The 12268-nt window shown below is 49.0% G+C and overlaps 1 long non-coding RNA gene across 1 annotated transcript in view; it reads left to right on the plus strand.

Moving 5' to 3' along the window:
- The window catches only part of LOC134920806 (uncharacterized), a 33134-nt gene extending 21556 nt beyond the window's left edge, over positions 1–11578 (plus strand). The window contains exons 2-3 of the long non-coding RNA XR_010177476.1: positions 5257–5296; positions 11417–11578. This is a non-coding gene — a long non-coding RNA (uncharacterized LOC134920806). The remainder of the gene's footprint in view (positions 1–5256; positions 5297–11416) is intronic.
- Positions 11579–12268: the final 690 nt, after the last annotated feature.

The raw sequence follows: 12268 nt of genomic DNA on the forward strand, positions 1-12268 counted from the left end.
TGAGTGTCAGGTGCTGCGTCTGGGGACGGCGGGGAGGGATGGACGGACACAGCAGGGAGGGCGGGGGGGATGGACGGACACAGCAGGGAGGGCGGCGGGGGGGGATGGACGGACACAGCAGGGAGGGCGGGGGGGGATGGACGGACACAGCAGGGAGGGCGGGGGGGATGGGAGGCCGGGGGGGGATGGACGGACACAGCAGGGAGGGCGGGGGGGATGGACGGACACAGCAGGGAGGGCAGGGGGGGATGGACGGACACAGCAGGGAGGGCGGGGGGGATGGACGGACACAGCAGGGAGGGCGGGGGGGGGATGGGCGGACACAGCAGGGAGGGCGGGGGGGATGGACGGACACAGCAGGGAGGGCGGGGGGGATGGACGGACACATCAGGGAGGGCGGGGGGGGATGGACGGACACAGCAGGGAGGGCGGGGGAGGATGGACGGACACAGCAGGGAGAGCGGGGGGGGGATGGACGGACACAGCAGGGAGGGCGGGGGGGGATGGACGGACACAGCAGGGAGGGCGGGGGGGGGGGATGGACGGACACAGCAGGGAGGGCGGGGGGGGGATGGACGGACACAGCAGGGAGGGCGGGGGGGGATGGACGGACACAGCAGGGAGGGCGGGGGGGATGGACGGACACAGCAGGGAGGGCGGGGGGGATGGACGGAAACAGCAGGGAGGGCGGGGGGGGGGATGGACGGACACAGCAGGGAGGGCGGGGGGGATGGACGGACACAGCAGGGAGGGCGGGGGGGATGGACGGACACAGCAGGGAAGGCGGGGGGGATGGACGGACACAGCAGGGAAGGCGGGGGGGATGGACGGACACAGCAGGGAGGGCGGGGGGGGGTGGACGGACACAGCAGGGATATGGACGGACACAGCAGGGATATGGACGGACACAGCAGGGAGGGCGGGGGGGATGGACGGACACAGCAGGGAGGGCGGGGGGGGGGGGGGTGGACGGACACAGCAGGGAGGGCGGGGGGGGGATGGACGGACACAGCAGGGAGGGCGGGGGGGGGGGATGGACAGACACAGCAGGGATATGGACGGACACAGCAGGGAGGGCGGGGGGGATGGACGGACACAGCAGGGAGGGCGGGGGGGATGGACGGACACAGCAGGGAGGGCGGGGTGGACGGACACAGCAGGGAGGGCGGGGGGGGATGGACGGACACAGCAGGGAGGGCGGGGGGGGGATGGACGGACACAGCAGGGAGGGCGGGGGGGGGATGGACGGACACAGCAGGGAGGGCGGGGGGGGGTGGACGTACACAGCAGGGAGGGCGGGGGGGGATGGGCGTACACAGCAGGGAGGGCGGGGGGGATGGGCGGACACAGCAGGGAGGGCGGGGGGGGATGGGCGGACACAGCAGGGAGGGCGGGGGGGGGATGGGCGGACACAGCAGGGAGGGCGGGGGGGATGGGCGGACACAGCAGGGAGGGCGGGGGGGGGATGGGCGGACACAGCAGGGATGGCGGGGGGGGGGGTGGGCGTACACAGCAGGGAGGGCGGGGGTGGGGTGGGCGTACACAGCAGGGAGGGCGGGGGGGATGGGCGTACACAGCAGGGAGGGCGGGGGGGGATGGGCGGACACAGCAGGGAGGGCGGGGGGGTGGGCGGACACAGCAGGGAGAGCGGGGGGGATGGGCGTAGACAGCAGGGAGGGCGGGGGGGGATGGGCGTAGACAGCAGGGAGGGCGGGGGGGATGGGCGTAGACAGCAGGGAGGGCGGGTGGGGATGGGCGTAGACAGCAGGGAGGGCGGGGGGGATGGGCGTAGACAGCAGGGAGGACGGGGGGGGATGGGCGTAGACAGCAGGGAGGGCGGGGGGGGATGGGCGTAGACAGCAGGGAGGGCGGGGGGGGATGGGCGTAGACAGCAGGGAGGGCGGGGGGGATGGGCGTAGACAGCAGGGAGGGCGTAGACAGCAGGGAGGGCGGGGGGGGATGGGCGTAGACAGCAGGGAGGGCGGGGGGGATGGGCGTAGACAGCAGGGAGGGCGGGGGGGGGGGTGGGCGTAGACAGCAGGGAGGGCGGGGGGGATGGGCGTAGACAGCAGGGAGGGCGGGGGGGGATGGGCGTAGACAGCAGGGAGGGCGGGGGGGATGGGCGTAGACAGCAGGGAGGGCGGGGGGGGATGGGCGTAGACAGCAGGGAGGGCGGGGGGGATGGGCGTAGACAGCAGGGAGGGCGTAGACAGCAGGGAGGGCGGGGGGGGGATGGGCGGAGGACGGACACGGCAGGACGGACACAGCAGGGCGGGCGGCCGGGCACAGCATCGGAGGACGGACACAGCAGGGCGGGCGGGCAGGCGGGGGACGGACACAGCAGGGCGGGCGGGCAGGCGGGGGACGGACACAGCAGGGCGGCCGGGCGGACACAGCAGGGCGGCCGGGCGGACACAGCAGGGCTGCCGGGCGGACAAAGCAGGGCGGCCGGGCGGGCGGACACAACAGGGCGGGCGGGAGAAGTATAAGAAAAATAAGAAAGGATGGCATACATCCTGCCGGCTTCCTCCGAGCTGCGGCTATCTCCTCCCGCTGACACTCCTGAAGGGGACCCGGCTTCTGCTCCGTCGTTCTCCTTCCCCAGTAAGGCTCCCTCCGTCGATCACGTCCCGCGATCTCCTCCGGGTCTTGTAGACGCTCCCTCCTTCTCGTCCTCCCGCCGCCTGCAGCTGTCCTCGTCATGCACGAGACACTGCTTCCCGCGCTCTCCTCGTGCACAACTTGACAAGCTCATCTATGTTCACCCCCTGCTGGCGGCCACTGCGCAGGCGCAACAAATTGAAAAGCCCTATCTTTAAAATGGGGCATATTTTACTTAATTAAAAAAAAACTATAACTTTTTCAAAAACCACAACCCCAAAAGGCACTACACTGGGACATACTCTATCTAATAAAACAAACCCCAAGTCTTAATTTGTCCTCTATCCTGAGTTATGCCTTCCCAAAAAAATCCTCATTCACTCTATAGGAAAACCATGTCAAAAAGCCACAGAGGGAGTGGCAGAAAAAAACTGACAGTTGGAACTTTAGCTTACTCTCAATTCCTCATTTTTTATTATTTTGCCCTGAAATTTGGCATGCACCAGCGGGTGACGATTCTACACGTCCATGCCAAATTTCAGCTCGGTACGTCCAATCAGTTTTGAGGTGTAGCCCCTCAAACACCATGCCCCCATCTCAGAAGTTCCCTATGGGAGAATTCCGTTTGTTCGATTCAGCCTTAATATAAGGGCACGACCGTGCCCTTATAATTTATATTTATTATGCAGAAGAAATGTCCTGCACTCACCCCAACTAATCAGCTTGCCTGGGTGCCACTCCTGAGTAGTATACAGAAATAATATGTAGTGGATGGTGCTCCAGGTCTAGATATCCAATAAATAAATCACAAGCTGGGAGCAATCAGTATATATGCAGTATATATATTTAGATATTGGCGTTATTATAAGGCTTTATAATATTGTATGGGAGAAGGAGAAGTGCTGCCCGCACGCTGCTATTATATATATATATATATATATATATATACACACACACACACACACACACACACACACACACACACACACTCCAAACATCGGCATTCAGTGGTCCATTGTTCATTCAGTGATTCAGCAGCAGGCATGTACTGCCTGAAGACGGGCGGATAAAGCCTGAAGCGTTGGTAAACTGTCTGTTGGACTATTTGAGTTTGTTGTTGCTGAATGAACTATGGGCCACTGACTGCCGATGTTTGGACTGTATGTAATTACTTTTCTGGCACTGTGGTAGCTGAAATTTATAGGAGTGCCTGCTATTCAGCTATATTACACACATCATATATATATATATATATATATATATATGTATATCCCCACTTGGGCAGGGAGTGATGTGCACGAACCATAATTCTTTGTAAAGTTCTACATAGCACATTATGGCTATATAAGTAAAACATTTATCTGGCACAATATAACTGGTGTGTCCATATACATAGTGTATGAATGCGTATATATATATATATATATATATATATATATATATACACATTCTATACTAAGTATATATATATATATATATATACTATATACATTATATACTCTGTATCTTATTTATACTGACATAATGATGCTGACGAGTCCCAAGCCGCACCTACTGCCTAATATATATATATATATATATCTGTGACTTCCAGATACAGCCAAAATTTCCTCCAGGGATTTGTTCCTTGAGATCTATTTGGGGAAGTCACATCTTTTATATTCCTGTGATTGTCAGACCAGCTATTTGAGTTTTGAATTTTATGCGAGTCAACATTTGAACCACTAATAACCTTGATTATAAGAACTGGAGACCATACTCTAGCAGTTTGCAAAAACACCGGCATACAGTTGTCGGCATTTCCAACGGACTATAATCAAGAGTATTTCCTAGACGGCCGTTAAGGAATCATACTTAATTAGTTTTAAGATTTCTATATCCAAAAAGAATTACCACTCTGGCTAGGAGCCTGAATATAGGAATTCCATCTACTAAATCCTGATAAAGGAGACTGTATTAAATCCCATTTGAGGTTACATTTTGCCATATAAACCCATCGAGAGTTAATTAGTCTTTTTTCCTATATGTGTTACCCCTGATGAAGTCGATAAGACGAAACGCGTTGGGTCTGTCAGTCAGAAAATCGCACCCTAGTTTGTGAAGATACTCCCTTCGAGCTCGCACCTTGAAAAAGGTGAGGGAGTATCTAGAATCCATCTTACAAACATGTTGGTCGTGACTGTGTTTTATTGATATAATTTTATATTGTGTATAAAAATCATATGTTATTAAAATAACTTTTTATTAATTGGCCTGTTGGCCTCTTGTTTTGGGTGACTTTCTGGTGAGGGGTGTCTGTTACAGGTCCCCAGAATTAAACATCTTCCAGTCCACATTTTCTGATGAAATAAACGCTGGAAGAATTATATAATTACATTACATCACTAGCGCACTTGGGAATCTGTGTTTTTCTTTGTATGTTCCTGAGGTCTCCCAACAAAGACCTCTCCCAGTGTGTCGCTCTTGAGTTGGCGCAAGATAAGGATACTTCTGTGTTTTTTTTATATATATATATATATATATATATATATATATTTATTTGTGTGTGTGTGTGTGTGTGTGTGTGTGTATGTAATGTATATGCGTGTATATAAAAATATATTTGTATTTATAATATGCTCATATTACATTGTTTTTGCTTGCATTTATTCCTAGGCTTGTTCACCCGTTGGAGCCATGGTGACATGAGATAAAGGTGTGTGCCCAATTTTTCCTGTAGTTTAGCTAGACCTTTAAAACTGCAAGTGAAATTATATGGTTCCACGCCCAACATGTTTCGTCAAGGACTTCGTCACCCTCACAGGATACAGTGATGTCACACGTCACTCACAGTGCTGTAACTGAGTCAAGCAGCTTTTTTGAATTACCGGAACTCTGTAAAAAGCAGGGGGCATTTCCGTTGCTGTCCGTAGGTATTGTATGTCTGTCCTTAAGTTGTGAGACGGTACCACACTTGCTCTTTTAGACATAGATATACAGTATGTGAGCATATATTTTAACTAAGTAAAGTCTATAATTTACTTACCCACTGGTGCACCCTCCAATTTATCCCTTTATGATTTGATGGTTTTGCCCTTGTTGAGGTGGAGAGGAAGGACCTGCCCACATCTATCACTGCAGTTTATGCACAGGTTCTATTCCCACTCTATGGGTGCCGTGGACACCCACGAGTGGGAATAGTCCCTGTTGGTCGGCCAACAGGTGGCCTATCCAGCTTTCGGGATCGCGGCGTCAGTAACCCCATCCCCTATGTGTGTGTGTATGTATGTAAATAAATATTTTATATATAGAGATATATATATATATATATATACACACACACACAGTGCCTCCGTAAAGTATTCACACCGCCTCACTTTTTCCACATTTTGTTATGTTACAGCCTTATTCCAAAATGGAATAAATTAATTTTTGTCCTCAAAATTCTACACACAATGGGGGGGTCATTCCGAGGTGATCGCTAACTGCTGTTGTTCGCTGCGTAGCGATCATTGAAAAAAGTGGCTAATCTGCGCATGCGCATCGCATGGGTACGAAGTCCTTTGTGGTTTTGCACTGGTTCTGGCGACGATTCCAATCGCACAGCCAACCGCAAGGAGATTGACAGGAAGAGGGCGTTTATGGGTGTCAACTGACTTTTTTTCTGGGAGTGGTTCGAAAAACGCAGCCATTGCCGGGTGTTTGCTGGGTGGGTATCTGACATCATTACCGTGTCACTCATCGCACAGTATAAGTAACTACAGGGATGGTGTTGTTTTGCACAAAATGTGTTTGCAGGTGCTCTGCTGCACAGGCGTTCACACTCCTGCAAAGTGAAAATACACTCCCCCGTCGGCGGCGACTATGCGTTTGCACGGCTGGTAAAAACTGCTAGCGAGCGATCAACTTGGAATGACCCCCAATACCCCATAATTCCAACGTGGAAAGACTTTTTTTGCATATTTATTAAAAATAGAAAAACTAAGAAATCACATGTACATAAGTATTCACAGCCTTTGCCATGAAGCTCAAAATTGAGCTCAGGTGCATCCTGTTTTCACTGATCATCCTTGAGATGTTCCTAGTCCTACAGCTTAATTGGAGTTCATCAGTGGTAAATTCAATTGATTTGACATGATTTGGAAAGGCACACACCTGTCTACATAAGGTCCCACACTTGACAGTGCATGTCTGAGCACAAAACAAGCATGAAGTCAAAGGAATTGTCTGTAAACCTCTGAGTCAGGGTGTCTCGAGGCACAAAATTGGGGAAGGGTACAGAAAAATATCTGTTGCTTTGAAGGTCCCAATGAGCACAGTGGTATCCATCATCCGTAAATGGAAGTAGTTCGGAACCACCAGGACTCTTCCTAGAGCTGGCCGTCCATCTAAACTGAGCAATTGGGAAAGAAGGGCCCTAGTCAGGTAGGTGACCAAGAACCCGATGGTCACTCTGTCAGAGCTACAGCATTCCTCTGTGGAGAGAAAAGAACCTTCCAGAAGGACAACCATCTCTGCAGCAATCCACCAATCAGGCCTGTATGGTAGAGTGGCCAGATGGAAGCCACTCCTTAGTAAAATGCACATGGCAGCCCGCCTGAAGTTTGCCAAAATGCACCTGAAGGACTCTCAGACCATGAGAAACAAAATTCTCTGGTCTGATGAGACAAAGATTGAACTCTTTGGTGTGAATGCCAGGCATCATGTTTGGAGTAAACCAGGCACCGCTCATCACCAGGCCAATACCATCCCTACAGTGAAGCATGGTGGTGCTTCACTGTAGGGATGGTATTGGCCTGGTGATGCTGTGAGGATGTTTTTCAGCGGCAGGAACTTGGAGACTAGTCAGTACAGAGGGAAAGATGAATGCATGCAATGACCAGAGACATCAACAAAGTACTGAGCAAAGGCTGTGAATACTTATGTACATGTGATTTCTTTGTGTCTTATTTTTAATAAATTAGCAAAAATCTCAAAAAAACACTTTTTTCCCGATGTCATTATGGGGTATTGTGTGTAGAATTTTGAGGGGGAAAAATTAATTTATTCCATTTTGGAATAAGGCTGTAACATAACAAAATGTGGAAAATGTGAAGCGCTGTGAACACTTTCTGGATGCAATGTGTGTGTGTATATATAGATAGATATAGATAGATAGATATATATGTGTGTGTGTGTGTGTGTGTGTGTGTGTGTGTGTGTGTGTGTGTGTGTGTGTGTGTGTGTGTGTGTTTACTTGCAGCTTGGTTCAATCTGTGTGGAGTCACAGGGCTTTGCACAAAGGACACTAGGGTAAAAGCACACCAAACAAACAAAAACAGAAAAGGAAAAAAATATATATCTATTTGTACTAACTTGCTGCTTGGTTCAAACTGCCTGAAGTCACAAGGCTTATAGATGCACATCAACCAGTACAATTTACACCAGAGAACAGTGCAGCATGCAGCGTGCCCCCTATACACAGTCACTTTGTACAGCACAGCCACTTGCGAGTCCGGAGTCTCAGTACAGCCACTACAGCAGAGTATAACGCAGCTATCAGCAGCATGCCCCATATACACAGTCACAGCACAGCCACTTGTGAGACCGGAGTTTCAGTACAGCCACTACAGCAGAGTATAACGCAGCTATCAGCAGCGTGCCCCCTATACACAGTCACAGCACAGCCACTTGTGAGACTGGAGTTTCAGTACAGCCACTACAGCAGAGTATACGCGCAGCTATCAGCAGCGTGCCCCCTATACACAGTCACAGCACAGCCACTTGTGAGACCGGAGATTCAATAAAGCAGAGTATAATGCAGCTATCAGCAGCGTGCCCCATATACACAGTCACAGCACAGCCACTTGTGAGACTGGAGTTTCAGTACAGCCACTACAGCAGAGTATACGCGCAGCTATCAGCAGCGTGCCCCCTATACACAGTCACAGCATAGCCACTTGTGAGACTGGAGATTCAATAAAGCAGAGTATAATGCAGCTTTTAGCAGCGTGCGCTAGTGTGAAATGACGCAGAGTCCCGGCTGCAGCGCCTTATATAGAATCCAAGTCCCGTGAGAATACAACGCCAGGAGGATGACGTGCAGCCTCAACGTGGAATCCAAGTCCGTCCGGAATCACAATAGAGGACTAGTATTTAGGGATTTACACAAATTTTCAGGTACATACTGCACTATTTGGCACTAGTGATGAGCGGGTTCGGTTTTACTCGGTTCTCAAAACGGCATCTTCCTCTTTTTGTTGTTTCTAGATTTTGATCCTGGACTATTGAGGATGATGGCCACCTTTTTTTGAAAAAGGGAGTGTGTACATATTTGTTTTATCTCATTTTAATTTTTGGAACTTCTCTTTTTTCTGTGTATGTTTTTGTTTTAATAATTGATATGTTGGAGATAACTGGGCATTTAAGTGTTGAGAGTTCTCTATTTTTCAAACACATGCATACTTATACACACACATATATATAAAAATATATATATATCATTGAACACACCTCCATATCAGTAGTCACACTCTCGCCATGCTGGTCTCACCACCTGCACTGGCACACCATAGGCCCATCAGAAATTTCAGCTCCAGGCCCATAAAGACCTTAATCTGGCACTGAGTGTAAGGTTTGGTGGAAATTTTTGAGTGAGCTCAATGGTGTACGCGTTTGGTTGCACGAAAAAGTGAGTAATTGTGAGCTGCAATTTTTCACGGATGCATCAGGGTCGGTAGGTTTTGGCGCGTATTTTGAAGGAGAATGGTGTGCCGAAGTTTGGTCTGAAGAGTGGCGCACAAGGAAGCTTACTGATAGTATGCTTTTGCTTGAGCTTTTTCCAATTATTGTTGCGGTTGAGATATGGTGCTTAGGAGTCAGAGAATTTTATTCTGGTGTGATAATTTAGGGGTGGTTCAAGCGATCAATAATCAAAAATCTTCGTGTTTGCATGCTTTGAAGTTGATAAGGCAATTGACCTTTAGGTGTTTGCAGTTGAATATAGATTTGAATGCTAGGCATGTCCCGGTCGTTGAGAACGAGATAGCAGAGGCTTTGTCTCGTTTTCAGGGGGATAGATTTAGAGCATTAGCCCCAGTGGCTAAAGTAGAAGGTTTATCATGGCCTGATTTTGTATGGCAGATCATCAATACAGTATGAAAGCTTTAGCATTGAAAGCATTGGCCCCGGGAACTTTGAGATCGTATTCCACAGCTTGGAATGATGGGCAGGCGTACTTGAATTCTGGAGTAAGAGTATGCACGATGCTATTTTGGAATTTGTATGGTTAGGGCATGAGAGGGGACGTTCTAAAGCAGCTATGTCGGGTGCCTTAGCAGGAATTTCAGATTTTTCGCATTTGGAAGGGTTGTCGGATCCAACTAAATCTTTTATTTTATCAAAGGCTTTGAGGCGTTGTGCTAAGGAGCAAGCAGCTGTAAGTGATGCGCGTAGACCAATCGGCATCGAGTTATTGAAGGGTTTAATTAGCGCTGTTTCTGGTATTGCATTAGGGGAATTAAAAGTGGCCCCTTTTTTAGTTTAGCATTTGCTATAGCTTTTTTCGGAGCTTTAAGATTAGGTGAGTTAAGGGGGGGGGGGGGGGGGAATTCAGTAGATTCAGGTATATAAAATACACCTTTCCAAAACGGATCAACGGTGGAGAAGTAAATGGATTTCTGTTCCTAGGCATGCGGAGCCGAGCATTTGCCCAGTAAGACTAGCAGCCCATTCGTTTAGAATAGGTGCAGCGACTTGCGCGGCATCGACAGGTTCTTCCAGCGAAGATATTAAAAGGTTAGCGCGGTGGAAGTAGGATGCTTATAAGGGATATATTAGGAGCAATAAGTTGCATTAATAATACGCATCCTGCGAGTTTGTTGTTTGGGAATCCCAGGGCCATAAGCCACCCGCCTTTAAAGGGGGATTGGAGTTCTTTTCACCTTTTTCCTCACAACATTTTTGAGGTTTGGTGTTGTTCACCTCCATCTGGGTCGCCTAAACAACTAAGTTCTTACCCCTCCCTCTTTTCCTCTGGTAGTTTAGTTAAATATTAAATAATATTGATTAAAATTTTCTTTGTTGGCTGTTTTTTCTACAGGTTTTTTGTCATTATCAAGCCGGGTGTGGATTGTAGGTCATTCATATGTTTATTGGGCCAGTAGGCATAAGATGTCCAAGTCGTTTCCCTTTGAAGTGAAGTGGATAGGTTTAAGGGGAATGAGATGGAGTAACCTATTGAGTGTGCTCTGGGACCTTGAAGAAAAGTGGGGTGCCCCTGACTGTTCGTTGATTCATTTGGGAGGTAATGATTTCGGTACTTGTAAAGGTATAGAACTTATTAACGCCATAAAAAAGGATTTTCAGATAATCACGGAACATGGGCCTTTGGTTAAGGTGATATGGTTTGGAGTGGTACCGCGTAGATATTGGAGGGGCACCCAAGGGGGAGTGGCTTTAGATAAAGTAAGGAGGAAACTCAATGCCGCAACCTCCAGATATGTCATTAATTTAGGAGGAAAAGTTGTTAAACATCCAGATTTGCGTTACGAGAAGGAAGATTTTATAGGTTGGATGGAGTGCATTTATCTGAGAGCGGTTTGGAGTTATCTGTCACAGCCTTATTGAGGTGTTTAAAGGAGGTTTGAGGTTTTAGGTTGGTGGCGGTTTTCGTAGTTTCTGGTTGCCCGAAAACCTCCTCTCGTCTTGGCCAGTGGCTCAAATCATGACCACAATAGCAACAGTATATAATATGATTACTTGAGCTGCCACCACAATATGCAGTTTAAGGGTGTTTTTGCTGTGTTTGTGTAATATCAGCCCCTGTGATGGTGTGGTGTCGTACCTGTGCTTCCAGACAATGCTTGCGGATTCAGGACCTCTCGTAGCTTCGTCCCTAAGAGCCTGTGGCAGGAGAATGGACACCCCAAGGAGGACCCCATGGATAAAGGAAAGGCAAATTGATGGTGACAGCAAGTTTATTAACTCAGGATGAAAAGGATTTTCACAGTTTCAATGAATGCACGTGTTGGCTAATAAATCCAGTTTACCTCAAAAAGGCACATTTCCGAATATCACATATCATTTGCCTAATAGACATACATGTATCGCTACGGTAAGGCTGGTTCAGGAATGTTCAAACAGTATACTAGCGAACCACTAGGTGGCAGTATGAACTCAAATAAAAGAAAACCTTTAACGTTACACACAATCCGGAGAAGTCCACAAGTAAGTATATGCATATGCACAACACACAATAACCATAACCGAATCTTTGGATTACTTTCCCCAGTGTCCGGTTTAAAGGGGTGGTCAATGAACTCACTCAGGGAACAAATAGTTCATGCAGCTTAGTGGGAATCTCAGTTCCCTTGTATAGCTGCATAACGTGACTTGGAATAGGTGCAACCTGTTAAGATTGGGGACTCGGGTATGACTTTACAACACTGCCACGGGGAAGTTCTGGTGGCAAACAAAGGGTGCAAGGCTGTAGCAATAGTCTGTGGAGCCCAGTATGTGCATCTATTCTGGTAGGGGTGCCCACAGCGTCAGTGGTGAGTTGGTAAAGACTGAGGTACAGTAGTAGGGGTGATGCAGGATACTACCTTCCCCAAAGTTTCTAATACTGCAAGATGTATGGCGTTTGGGGATATTCAGTGTTACTTATGTGGCAGGAAGAGGCAGCCAGGGCACCAAGGGTATGTTTTTC

This window comes from Pseudophryne corroboree, chromosome 1 (assembly GCF_028390025.1).
Source record: "Pseudophryne corroboree isolate aPseCor3 chromosome 1, aPseCor3.hap2, whole genome shotgun sequence".
In the NCBI taxonomy this organism is placed as follows: domain Eukaryota; kingdom Metazoa; phylum Chordata; class Amphibia; order Anura; family Myobatrachidae; genus Pseudophryne; species Pseudophryne corroboree.